Source organism: Pseudorca crassidens, chromosome 17 (genome assembly GCF_039906515.1).
Source record: "Pseudorca crassidens isolate mPseCra1 chromosome 17, mPseCra1.hap1, whole genome shotgun sequence".
Classification (NCBI taxonomy): domain Eukaryota; kingdom Metazoa; phylum Chordata; class Mammalia; order Artiodactyla; family Delphinidae; genus Pseudorca; species Pseudorca crassidens.
Window position 1 is genome coordinate 69,195,366 of NC_090312.1, and position 9,614 is coordinate 69,204,979.

Sequence of the window (9,614 nt, forward strand, 5' to 3'; positions counted from 1 at the left end):
AGTACTGTCTATAAAAATATTGAATAACTACGTTGTACACCCAAAACTAATATAACATTGCAAACCAACTATACTTTAATAAAAATATAAATAGCGTTCAGCATTATTTTGCAGCATAGAGGCAGTGCACCCCCAGCAGAGAGAGTGGCACTACCAAGCTCCTTCCCGAGGAACTACACTGAGCATCTCAGCCTCAAGCCACCATAGCTTTGAACTGTGTGACCATCTGTGCTTTATCTCGATTTATTTTTTGCATCTGTTAGCAAGATGTGTCCTAAGGTAATTACTTCTTTGCTTTAAGCCATTTTGGCTTACGAAAGGTTTCATAGGAACACTCTACTTTTGGATAGCCGGGGGTGGGGGTGCCTGTATATGCTTTTACTTTTAACCTATCTGTGTCTTTATATTTAAAGTGAGTCTCCTATGGACAACATATAAGTGAGTCTTCTTTCTAAATTCAGTCTAGCAACCTGCCTTTTTACTGATGTATTTAGACATTTAAAGTGATTATTGTTATGGTTGGCTTAAAATCTACTATCTTGCTGGCTGTTTTCTATTTGTTCCATTTGGCCTTTCTTGCTTTTTTGTTCACTTTCTGCCTTTTCTGAATGACTAAGCATTTTACGATCTATTTTATCTCCTACAATTACTTATTATTTATACCTCTTTTAAAAATGATTAATAATCAATTTATTAAAATAGTTGATTTAAGCAACTACAATGATGACCTCAATCTCTAATCCTGGCTCAATGATAGAAGTAATCTGCTTAACACTCTCAGGAGGATTGTCCAAGTCAATGAGTCACTGTGAATCCTCACCTGGAAATGCTCCCAAGTCTTAGAACCTTCACCACAAAGAGTTTATCTCACAGTGATTCTCAGTCCTGGTAGACATCCGAAACAGTCCTTTCACTTTAAGGTCCTTTTCCTTCGAGCCTGTGATCAAATCAGCACACACCTTCCCCAGGGATTTTACATGGCGGACAGTTAGGGTAATTCTTACTCAGTGAACCACCCCTTCTGGGTCCACTGGTGTAGTTCCAGTAGCTTTAAAAGCCATGGCTGCCACATGGCAGGAGCATAACTTTGTGACTGACTTCTTCCTCAGCAAGAAGGAACTGTGGCGAGTCAGGAGCAGTGGCCACAGTATCTTCCTTACAGAGGCTTGATACATTTTTTAACACTTAACTTTTTAATGGTTAATGAGTTTTCCTTCAAATAGTATTATGTCATTTCATATACAATGTAACAGGACATTCTCAAGTCCTCCCATTCCTTGTGTCACTGTGGTCATACATTTCACTTTTATTTATGGAATAAACACATTATTACAAATTTTGCTTTAAATAGTTAGCTTTTACAACAACGAAAAATTAAAAATATATTCCATTTTAGCTTCATTCTTCATTCTTTGTATAAATCCAAGTATCTGGTATCATATTTCTTCTACATGAAAAACTTCCTTTAACATTTCTTGCAGAGTAGATCTGTGCTAACGAGTTACCTCAAGTTTTTTTTGTCTGGGAAAGGCTTTGTTTCTGCCTCACCTTTGAAAGATATTTTTCACTGGATATAAGTCAGGTTATTTTCCTTTTCAGAACTTTATAGACATCATTCCATTGCCTTCTTATTTACATGGTTTCTAGTGACAAGTCTGCTGTAATTCTCTTCCTTGTTCATTAATGTAACATTAATTTTTCCTCTGGCTGCCTTCAAGGTTTTCTCTCCGTCTTTGGCTTTTGGGAGTTAGAATATGATGTTCATAGGTGCCGAGTTTTTAAAAAATTCTTACTCATCTTCAAATATTTTTTCTGCCCTCTTCTCTTTTTGTTCCCCTGGAGTTCCATTTATGCATGTTAGGTCATTTGGTATTGGCCTTTAGCCCTTGGATGCTCTCTTTTTTATCATTCTTTTTTTTTCTCTTTGTGTTTCACTTTGTGTAGTTTCTGTTGATCTATCTCCATTTTCAAGCTCAGTGGCTCTTCACCTACCTCAAATCTACTGGTAAAATATTTGAAAGCATTCTTCATCTCTGTTACTGAATTATTCTTTTCTAGGATTTTCATTTTTATAGTTTCCATGTCTCTGCTAAAAGTATCTACTCAACCATGCATGTTGTCTACCTTTTCCATTAGAGCCTTTAACATATTAACCATAACTACTTTAAATTCCCCATTGGATAGGTCCAACATCTAAGTCATATCTGAGTCTGGCTCTGCTGACTCCTTTGTCATTTTAAACTGTGGTGTTTTTTCCCCTCTTTGTATGCCTAAAGTTTTTTGTTTAAAGTTGGATGTACTGTACAAGACAATAGATACTGAGATAAATAATTGTTATACTTGGAGATGGGCACACCTTTCCTTCTGTTGGGCTGTTAATATAGGGGTTCGTGCCCATCAAGTCAGGAGTTGGGCTGGGTTTGAAGCTTGCTTCCTGCTTGGCTCTGGGTCTCCCACTTGGTTTAGGTTTTTTTCCTTTGTGTAACAGACAGAGATTCTCTCTCTTGCAGCTCTCCCAGCTGAATTCCACTCTTAATTTTATTTGGCAATGATAGGGTAATGAAGGTGGAGGAGTGGGGGAAGGAGGTACTGTCTGAGGTTCTTACTAAGCCTCAGATTTAGGCAGGCTTTGCGAACCTGGGTCTTGGGTCTGTGACGTTCTCAGGTACTCCTGTTCCGTCTCCAGGGGTAATACTGGGTCTATAGAGTCCCAGCCATCCCCCAGAGGTCTTAGTCTATACATTTCTTGCCTTTTCCCTGCATATCCAGCCTTTTGCTCCTCCGAGGTGATACAGAAGATGAATCTGGCAGTGTTTTGGCAGTGACTTCTGTTCTCTCCCCTGCTCCAGCCAGTATCACAGGGGAAGTTTTCTTAAGCCTCTCCCCACTCTGCCCTGTGAGTTCCTAGAGGAAAATCATTCATGAGATTGTGACCCCCCTACACACACATATGTCTGCAGCCCCAGGGACTTCACACTCCCACCCAACCTTTAGAAATTCATTACAAATTTCTAGCTGAATCTTCTCTTTGGCTTACATGGATTTGGCAACATCTTTCTTTGCAAGTACTTGTCTCTCCCCATATTTCAGGGTAGTTGTTTGCCTTGCAAACTCAGTTCTCTCATGGGTTCAAACGTCATTAATTTCCAGCTTCTCAGCTTTTTCTCTTGTTGTTTGTGTAGAAGTGATAGTCTTTTCAGCACTCTTAATTTCCAAATTGAAATAAGAAGTCTTATTCTACAAAGAGGCAATTTGACCCATCCCACATATCGCTAATAAAACAGGTAAAGGGCCTACAAGTTTTTAAAAGGAAAAAAAACCTAGTCTCCGGTTCCTGCCATGTAACTAATTAACCAGGAGTGTGACTTCAAGCAAGAAAAATGGACTGGTAAGACTTAATTAGACCCATCACTCCAAAAGGATCAAATGGTGTAACTATGTGAAAGTGATCTAAAAAGTATTAAAAAAAAAGATATGGGATGAATGCAAAGTATGAACTTCTATTTTATTCTTTAGTTGAAGACTGTATGATAAAAATAAAATAGGTGTTTTACGTCTGGCCACATAAAGATTCAGATCAGTTCAGCAACATTTAATGAGTACCTACTATATGTTAAACTCTGTCCTAGTCATTTCTCCACCTGGGGAATGAAAAGGACACAGTCTGTGCCCTTAAAGAGTTTTTAGCCCAGCAGAGAAGACAAATTATGTTTAATTTGACTCAACCATTTAATTATAAATATCTGAAACTAACATCTGTCCACTTCATTTTTAGAAGAAAACTGAGTAACACAATATACACATATGAAAATAAATTTTTAAAATTAAATTAGTCCACATTAGGATCCTATTTTAAATTACAAAAAAATGACAACTAATTTTCTCTCAAAATATTACCCTGATTAAAAATTCATTAAATATGAGAATTCTTCTTAAAACTAAAGGAATATTTTACTCTTTAAGCAATTAATTTCTATCTCAGATATTGTAGTAGCATGCATTAAAGAGTTAAAATCTGTCATCACCAGGGAAATTACATTAATAATACTTAGTTTTAAACAAAAACAACATTTTTTTGTATTACTTAGGTAGTTCCTTAAATGATTTACTCTTTTTTTCCATTAGGTCATTTATAATTGAGGGGTTCCTAAGCCGAACAGTTAGATGCAAAAACATGTGTTCAAAGTTGAGACAGAAATGGCAAATGGCCACATTCTTAAGATCATGTAATTGAATGAAATAGGGAATTCAATACCTCAGCAGATGACAAGTTCAAGGATGACCCTGTTTTAGCAAAAGCTAAGTTGGAACACATGAAACCATCAGATTTTGAGTTTTCATGTGAATCATTTTGGAGCACAAGGATTTAATGAATGTATGAGAATGTGTCCTTGGATTAGAATGCATTCCTACAGAATGAGAATAAGAAATATGAGAAATATTAAACAGAAACAAATGCAGCATTGTTAATTTCTTACGATGTGACTAAAAGACTTGAAGTGAAGGATTCCTGTGACTTCAGAGGTGGGTTACTTTCCCACAATGCACCTGCATGTAAAAGACAACTGTAAACAGTATATGATTCTGTTCAGAGTCTGTTCACAAGCCACCATCAAACTTGGCTCAGTCCTCTTTACACAGTGCTAGGTTTGTCTTCTGGAACTAATTACATTAAAAATTCAAACCTGCTTATGCTTTGGGCTCAACAGTAGAATTACCTAAAAACATATACCTATATCTATACATATATGGATATATAAAAATTATGAATTTGAGGACACAATTTGAGAGCATTTTTGATACTCAAAAATGTTTGAAATTAAATCAATTGTAATTTAAAACTCAGTTGGTTAATGGAAATATTCTATCTTCAGTTCATGTGAGTTATTTCATCAAACATAACAATAGATGATGAGCTAAATAGTTAACATAATTAATTCAGACCTTGCTCTGTTTATAACAAAGGCAAGTCAAACGCCTGCAAGAACTGTGAACTTTTCTATGGTTCAGGGTCAATCTGAACAAGGGTACCAGCTGTTCCATTAGATAATGTCTTGGATAAAGTCACTCTTGAATGAAAATTTTCACTTTGTAATAAGGCCTCACAACTGAAATGACAAAAAAAAAAAAAAGATGATGACAAATATCTGAGATAATCCAGAAATGAATTCTTTTCCATGACCAAATTTATCTTCTAAGCCAAGAAAGAAATAATTAGCATTTTGCCAGACTCTACACTTTTGCAGTGGTTTAGAAATAATACAGTATTAGTACAATGAGAACATTATATTCAAAGTGAGAAAGCAGTTTACTGTGATCTTACTTCCCACCCTCAAGAGAAATAAAAATGAACAGCTACTTTTAATTTTCAGACCTATTTGACAACTCGAAAAATTAGGACATTCAATGCAAAAATCATACTGGAATTGTTTCTTGTTCCTTCTAAAAGTGTCATTCTTTCATCTTCCAAACACCTATCCATTGGTTATAAGAGGAAAGGAAAAATATACTTGTCCGTAATAGAAACACAGGTGGGAATGTTAATAAACTTATTTTTATTTATTTATTTAATTTTTTATTTTTTGGCCGCACCGCGCAGCTTGTGGAATCTTAGTTCCCCAACTAGGGATCAAACGTGGGCCTGGCAGTGAAAGTGCCGAGTCCTGACGACTGGGCCGCCAGCAAATTCCCTTGACAGATGTATTCTGATAGCAGCTGCTCTTGAGGCGGTAATGAGATTTAAAGAATATACTTTACTTGTACAGCCAAAACTTGCTAAACACTTGAAATGGTTAGCTATATAAATGAGAGGTTATTTTTAGATTTTCTTTTTATATTGCAGGTTTTCTTTTTTATATGGCAGAAAATCACACAATAGTTTGCTAAATTTCCTTCACCCGAGTCATAACGATTGCTGGGAATTGAGTAGCAGTGTTGAAGATTTGCTAATAGTAAATCATGTTCTTTATTGCAACTGTGGCTTTACAATGATTTGAATTATGCTGGGATTCTGTTCTAGACAATCTGAAATCAAACAGGAGAATGTTAATTTCTTGCAACCAAGACATCTCATACCACAATATGATACGCATGGCTGCTATACAGTAATAGCCAAGCAACATTTTTTAAGCAGAGAGCAGTTAGTGTTCTTTTTCAAGGCAGATGTTTCCCAGATTTGCTATTGTCACTCATTAAGAAAGTAAGAAGTCTGTGAGTTATGATACTGTGAGGTATGATATTGTACATGAAATTACATCCATTAAACACCACGGATTTTCTCTAATTCTTCCTTTGCTTGCTTTAATTGGTTCAGTGTGACTGTTCTTCTGTTAGTGTAGAAATACTTATGTTGTCTGTGTGATAAAATGTAACCAAACAGACAAAATAGGTAGGTGGTGGGACTTCTGTTAAAGGAAGTAGGAAGGAGGGTAGATATTTTAGTTAATAGGACTCATATCTTCTAAAAGTGTGTTGTTTTAAAGTAATTATGAAGAAAAATTATTTGGGGTATTTTATGAGACTTAGCACATACTGAATTTGGGGAACAATGTGCATACTTTGGAGGAATTCAAAGCACTGTACAAATACTATCCAATGAACGTTTTCATGTAATAGAACAGAGGAGGTCTTACTGTGGCCATAGTTTACTGGAGCAAACACAGTTCAAACAGCTTGATAGTGACTACAAAGCACTTAATGAGGCAGAACAAAGAGTAGAGCAAAGCCTGGAATTTTTTACCTCCTAGAGACTTAGTTTAATGCCTAAATTATCAGGAAAATAATATGTTGATCTACCAAGGAGTGACTGTAATTTTCAACCTAAAGTATAACTCCTTAAAGCTATCTCCTTGCCTAAGGTGATCTCAAAATTCGAAATTGGATAGATGAGATATGTAATACCTTGGTTAATAATCTACTGTTGACCTGATTGACATTACCATCCATTTAAAAAGTTATGATAATTTATCATCCTTTTTCTCTTTCTTTCATTTCTTCTAAATGTTTGAGTAGAAATATCTTCATTTTAAAAGTTGAGATTTTTAATAGCTTCTATTAAAAATATGTATCTTTTTAGGGACTTCCCTGGTGGTGCAGTGGTTAAGAATCCGCCTGCCAATGCAGGGGACACGGTTCAAGCCCTGGTCCAGGAAGATCCCACGTGCCACGGAGCAACTAAGCCCGTGAGCCACAACTGCTGAGCCTTCGTGCCACAACTACTGAAGCCCACGTGCCTAGAGTCCGTTCTCTGCAAAGAAGAGAAGCCACCGCAATGAGAAGCCCGCGCACTGCAATGAAGAGTAGACCCCGCTCGCCTCAACTAGAGAAAGCCCATGCACAGCAATGAAGACCCAGTGCAGCCAAAAATAAATTAATTAATTAATTTAAAATATATATATATATATATACATCTTTTTAAAAAAGTGATTGACTCTATAGGGGTCATTAGTGGTGAGAGAGGTTTCTATTTTCCCACAGCAGTGGCTCATGGTATCTGTGCAGGGCTACCAGCTGGCCTGCTGCTCAGGACAGAATTTGCAAACCCACATTTCAGATTGCCTCAATGTTGCAATGTGAGATGCCTTACAGAAATAAAAACACAATAGCTTAAGAGACAATCAGTGGAAATACAAGGATGACTCTTTTACAAAACTTTAAATGAGAAGCCTTTAAAAGGTACTATTTTTCTCAAACAAGTGAAGAATGATGGCAAGACCCACATACTGCTCATGACGCTTGCACAATTTAATGCAAAGCACTGAACAAAATATTAAGCCTTCTAGTACAGAAGACTCATAATTCAGTAACAACACCTCCTGCACATAACTTTCAGAAGTAGCACTTAGGAATTCATATACCAAATGCAAACCCACAGACTCAGTTATCGGTATAACAATAATGGCTCCAAGTTTAGTAATTCCAAGTATGAGTATTATGCATGTTTCTTCTTTTTTCCCACTATACTAGAACCATAAAATTTATTTCCATCCAGGCAGCCATAATGTAGAGCCAATTTATTATGATTATAATGACACAAAGAAGGGGGGCCTATGGGTCAAGAGGAAGGGACTTCACAAATATAGAATCACCTCTTTGCACTGATGTCAACACCAAGGGGATTCTGAGGCTGACTGGGGATCCCAGATGTCGTGGATGAGATTTCTATACAGATGAACTGCTGAGCTCTTGACTGGATTTTCTAATGCCTTCAATGACACTCCACAGCTAAACCCTACTCAGCTCTGATCTGAGTCGAGTTTGCGGCAAGGGCAATGGTGAACTGAGAAACCCCATGCTGAAAGGGAACTGCAGTCTGCAGAAAGATGCTGGACTTATTACCTTTTGATGACACTGTTCCTCTACAAAATAAGTGATTCTGGCACCAGGTAGATTGATATTATCGGTAACAACCTGTAATTAGGTAAGCTCTGGAACCAAGAAGAGGCAGCTAGAGTTCATGAATTAGCTTCTGACCACCCAGAACGCCTCCACACAGTGAGAGGTAACAGATGGAGACAAAATCTCAGCACATTTAACAATCTGTCACCATTGAGAGAGACTGTACTCCTGGCCAAAAGAGAACTTCTATCAGCAAACGATAAATCTCTTTAAAGCAATCCAACTACAACTCACTGAGTGACTACTATGTACCGGGCATTATCCTAGGGTACTTCAAACAAATTATTTCACTTGATTCTCAAAAGTCTCTGAGAGAGATTATATTAACCCCTATTTTACAAACTGAGGTAAGTAATTACAGCGAGGAAGTGATGAAGCCCTCTTAGACACGTTTGTCCTAGCCCAAAGCTCAAGCTCTTCCCACCGATATCCCACCCTGTGGTAGATTAAAGGTGGCGGCAAATACCTTGCTACTCTTCTAATTGAAGGATGGAGTCTAATTGTCTTTCCCCCTTGAATCTGGGTTGGCCTTAGGAACTTGCTTGACCATTAGAATCAGGTAAGGCTTTAATAAGTCTTGCAGCTTACACCTGAGACTTCTTGAACGATCACTCATGAAGTCCTGAGCTGCCATGAGAGAACACGTAAAGGGGCCCCAAGACTAAATAGGAAGGGGCCCCAGCTGAACCCAGCCTTCCAGCCATCCCCATCAAGATGCCAGGCATAAGCCATCCTGGACCAGCCAGACCAGGCCAGCCATCAGTTTAACATCTCCAAGTGACCTCAGCTGATGCCATATGGAGAAGAAAAATCATCCACTGATCTCTAGCTAAATACCTGACAGACAACATCATAAGATGATAAAATGACTGCTGCTGTAAGCACAAAGTTTTGGGGTAAATATAATAAATAAATATTTATTTAGCAATAAATAACTGCAAAACATTTTCTTCTGTGATATTACTATACTATGACTCTAAAGTCAGCCTAGGGAAAAAAATAGCTTAATATTGCTGAAAAATAGAACATTCTCCTAACATTTGATAAATGAGATATGATTTTTTTGTTTTATTATTCAAGTTAGGATATACTTTGGTGAATAAAGAGGAGAAAGGAAGATGAGGAGAAAAGAAAAATGCTACTCACAGGTAACATGTTTGAAAGGTGCCAAAGAGAAAGAGAAAGTGTATTAGTCAGGATTCTTTTGATTTTGTGAT

At 37.1% G+C, this 9,614-nt stretch overlaps 1 pseudogene; it reads right to left on the bottom strand.

The window, feature by feature from the left end:
* Positions 1–707: 707 nt before the first annotated feature.
* Positions 708–1,061, bottom strand: LOC137209826 (small ribosomal subunit protein uS10-like; annotated as a pseudogene).
* Positions 1,062–9,614: the final 8,553 nt, after the last annotated feature.